This window comes from Penaeus japonicus, unplaced genomic scaffold, assembly GCF_977035675.1.
Source record: "Penaeus japonicus unplaced genomic scaffold, GWHDUDI00000001_assembly GWHDUDI00000032, whole genome shotgun sequence".
NCBI lineage: Eukaryota > Metazoa > Arthropoda > Malacostraca > Decapoda > Penaeidae > Penaeus > Penaeus japonicus.
The window spans coordinates 591147-596007 of NW_028234434.1; positions in this window are offsets into that span (position 1 = coordinate 591147).

The following is a 4861-nucleotide window of genomic DNA, read 5'->3' on the forward strand; positions in this document are numbered from 1 at the left end:
TTGCAAGCTGTGAAATTCATCATTTCAAACCATGGCTGTGATATATGTGTGGTCAAGTATTGCTATTAGTGATATTTTAGTGTGTAACTTTTAATTCTGAATGTGTGATGAAATAGCGTGAACGCATACCTATGACTGACTGATCTAGATGTGTGTGTATCAGGTAATATTGCACAGCTGTTTGTGTTTAGGTTTCTCTCTCTCTCTTTCTTTTCACAGGTGTTTGTGTTACTCTCCCTCTGTTTCTACGTACATGCATGTATGGATTTGCCTTTTCTCAAATAAAGCCACTCACAGCTAAATTGTGCCAAATTCGTAAGAGCAATTTGTCAACGACTTTCAGAAAAAAATAAGAAAAAGTAACGGATATGGAATATATTACACATACCTGGAATATAGCTCATTTATGCCAGATCAATATGTCTGTCATTTTCTATGCAATGCGCAATGCAAGTAACACGATACAAGCCCTAGATAAGAGTTTTGATCCCCCCCCCCCCCCCGCCTAAATAAACAAACAAACAGCTGACCCAAACCACGCGCCGCGGTGCAAAGTAAACAAAACCAAGATAACAACGCCCATGTCCTTCTATCTGCTTTATTTCAATTTGTGGCTCCTAAAGGAGCCGATGTTGGTAGAGGAGGCAGGTAAACCGTGCAACCTTCTAATTTACTTGGAGGAGGTGTACTTGGTGACAGCCTTGGTGCCCTCACTCACAGCGTGCTTGGCCAGTTCTCCGGGCAGCAACAGCCTGACGGCGGTCTGGATCTCCCGGCTGGTGATGGTGGAACGCTTGTTGTAGTGTGCAAGGCGGGAAGCCTCAGCTGCAATGCGCTCAAAGATGTCGTTCACGAACGAGTTCATGATGGACATGGCCTTGGAGGAGATACCGGTGTCGGGGTGGACCTGCTTCAACACCTTGTAGATGTAGATGCTGTAGCTCTCCTTCCTCCTGCGCTTCTTCTTCTTATCACCCTTGGTGATAGACTTTTGGGCCTTACCGGCCTTCTTGGCAGCCTTTCCGGAAGTTTTGGGTGGCATCACGGTGGTTATACCTTCAGTAAACACTGATAAGGATTTTGACCTGAAATTTCCTTATATTGGCCGACACGGGCGCCAGCCTCAGGTGAGTGAGCCGCGGCTAGTGGCTCAAAGGGCGTGCCACCGTTGCCATCTAACGCCATCGGAAAGTTTCAACGGTGGGCGCCTATAAATAGGGATGCTCTCGATTGCAATTGCAACATGGTCAAAGTTAGCCATCACCCAATCCTGCCAGATAGTTTTCCTTGCTTTTCCAATCTGCTCAGTATTTATACTTGGTATATTGTTAACTGCAAGGTATCTATCTCCCAGCCATTGAGTGATCAAGCTACTGCACGCCTCGTCAGCCCTGCTAACGTTGATTGCAATTGACCAGCGAGTTGATAGACGGTTCCGTCAAGCCACCGTGGTTAGCCGCGACCTTGACCAGACTGATCTATCAAATTGCCCCTTGTGTGATTGATTGCCAGATCATTGCTTGATAGACAGACCCTGAATACCGGTGTAGCTTCGGCGATAATCACCCTTATTCAGAGTCCAGTAATCACGCTCTCTTTTGATCTCTTTTACTCCCTCTGCATTTTCCTATTACTTCCTGTACTCTCCCTGGGCCTACGAGATTCCCCCTGTGGGGTCTGGTATTCGCCTGGGGGAGGGCTGCAGCCCCAGTCCCCTTGTAGCAGTTTGGGACCAGGGAGCGGTACCACGTACAAAGCCCCAAGACTCTCGAGGTACCGGAGTACTCCGCCGGCACTTCCTCAGAGTGGGTCGGGTTGCAGGAATAGGAAATAGGGAATCGCAGGTCTCCATAAACCTGCACGTCTATAGTGAGTAGGGATAGGGTTAGGCCCCTGCAAAGGGTCCCCACTGATCCGACAGGAACACTCGCACTTCCCCTTTGGAAAGGACGAGTTTGCAATTCCTGGCACCCCCTTGCAACAGTGGAGTAGGTCATAATTACCACCCTGGCCTCTATCCTCATGTCGCCATGAGGATAAAGGTTCGTCCAGCCAACGGGCGCCCCTCTCCTGCTAGGAGGGAAGCCCTGTTGCAGGCACTATTCGATGCCGAGGTGAGGACTCTCCGAGTCATCACCGCCCAGGACCACTATGTTATCATCAGTCAAGATGAGAGCAACGCCGAAAGGCTCTTTACAGAACACTCGGCAAATCTCATGAAAACGAAGGGTTTCGAGGCTGTCATGCCTCCAGAGTTAAAGGCCAAATTAACCCTGGTCTTTAAACAGCTCGACAGAGAGCTAGTGAAGGAAACCCCCAATGCCATTCAGGAGGAGCTGGAGAGAACTCTTCCCAACATTAAAGCTGAGCACATCTTCATCATGAAGAATAGATACATGATGAAGATTCAATTCTCGGACCATAAGACGGCAGCACAGGTACAAGAGAAAGGGTTGTACCTCTTTAATATCTACATTAGCCCCAGACAAATTGAACCTGAGAGGTTCACGAACATAGTGCAATGCATGCACTGTTATAAGTATGGACACTACAAGACTAAGTGCCCAGATAAAGAATCGAGGCTTCGTCTGTGCTCCGAATGTGGAGCTAATAACCACACTTACAGAGAGTGTAAGTCAGAGACCAAAAGATGCCTGAATTGTGGGGAAGGACACCGCACCTTTGCGAACTCCTGCCTCATGAGGAAAGAGGCAATGAAAAAGACCAGAGAAGAGGTGAATAAGAAGGAGGAGGAGAAAATAGAAATCCCGATAAAAAAAGTGGCAGAACAAACGGCCAAACAAACTATTGCTGCCACCCAGAATGCTTGGTTAAAACCACTAATGAAGGAGATAAAGGAGGAGAAGGAGAAGGAGAAAAAAGAACCAAGCATCATCCTAAAACTACCTGACAACCTGTCTGTAGGTGTCATGACTGCTATCATCCACGCCCACCTCCAGAACATCATGGAGCCGGGCCTCGGTTTTCGCCACCATGTAAAAAAAGTATTTAAAGATAACAACCTGCCGCAACTTGACCTGGGTAACGGGGAGTCATGGGGGATTTTCAAGGTGCTTCCACCACACTCACCTAACACCACCGCAGAAACCACCATCACCACATCCACTGCCTCACCACCATGCACTCAACCACGCACAATACCACCACAACCATGTCTCAGCCTTCAGGACGAGCCAGAGACAGAACTCTTCACAACACCACAAAGAAAACCCACAATCGCACCACGCCCAACACTACGCCCAACACCCACTCCAACACCTCAAAACACGCCCACTCACACACCTACTCAGTCACCCTCACGACCCAACACCCAAAAACAAACAATCACGCAAGCTGACGCTCCACCAAAACAACAACAAACGCTGTCAGTGAAGCCGAAAACAACACTCGCCACACGTAAACAAACACACGCTCCTACAGACTCGGAGATCGATGACCCAGCCCAGCTCCACCGGGATGGTTACGATCTCCAACCACATACATACGGCATCCGTCTGTTCGCAACGGAGCCAGGACGCTACAAACACCTAAACAAACAACAGATTGCACACGAAATCACACGAGGCACCATAAAGTGGATCTACACAAACCCCACATATAAAAACTACATACACGAACAGAAAATCAAAGAACATGTACACGCAGGAAACATACACCTACACCCTGACATGATCGAAAGATTAAAACAACATAAACTCGAACAGCTACCCAACGGCTGGTATCAATCATCCAACTCATCCTAACACTATGGCTGCATCACACTCCACTCACACCTCACTACACTCAAGACTTACAATCATTCACCACAACGTACTCACCTGGACACTAAACAGAAGAAACGAACTCACAAACCATTACAGACAACTCGACCCTGACGTCATCCTCATAAACGCTCATTCTCTCAGGCATCCTCATTCCCTTCGCATCTTCACCTATAACACATACACATCAAACAAAACAAACGGAAGAGATGACGGCGTAGCAATAGCTGTAAAGCAAAACATCAAACACAAACTTCTTGACAACTTTTCCTCCGAACTTATGGCAGTAGAAATAGACACCCCTCACGGTCCTATTATCCTCGCCACCACCTACATTCCTCCCCGAAGACCCTATCTTTCTGATCCAGATATCTTTCAGCTCCTGCGATACAGAAAACCAACATACATCATGGGAGATTTCAACGCACACCACAGACTTTTCGGATACAGAGACACCAATGCCGTCGGACGAGGCCTCGCCTCACTCATCTCCGACGGCAGACTCATCCACCTCGGTCCTCACTCACCCACACTCATTCGACACAACACAGCCACTACTCCAGACTTAGTTTTCGCTAACACACATGCAAACCTAAATCACCACATAGTAACAGGCGATGCCACATCCAGCGATCACCTCCCCGTGATCTTAACACTATCCACAAATCCAATCATGGTTCCTACACCTCCCCGAGAGAATTTAAAACACGCAAACTGGGAAGGGTACAAACAAGCACTTATACACACACGCACTCCCGATCTCGAGGGGACCCTCACTCACAGCATAGACGACCACCTCAACCAGTGGTACACAGACATAAACACTGCCCGCGCGGCGAACATTCCCAAAACAACATTCAAAACACTCGTACACTACCGAGAAACACATCGCCTGAAAACACTGAAAATACTTTACAGACATCTTCGTGATCTTGCTGATACACAGGGATGGAACACTATCTTACGCGCACGATACAGAGAAATTCAAATACAACTCACCAACGAAACAAATTACATGAATAAACAACACTGGGAATCACTCACGCGAGAACTATGCAACAACATGAAAGATCCCAAAG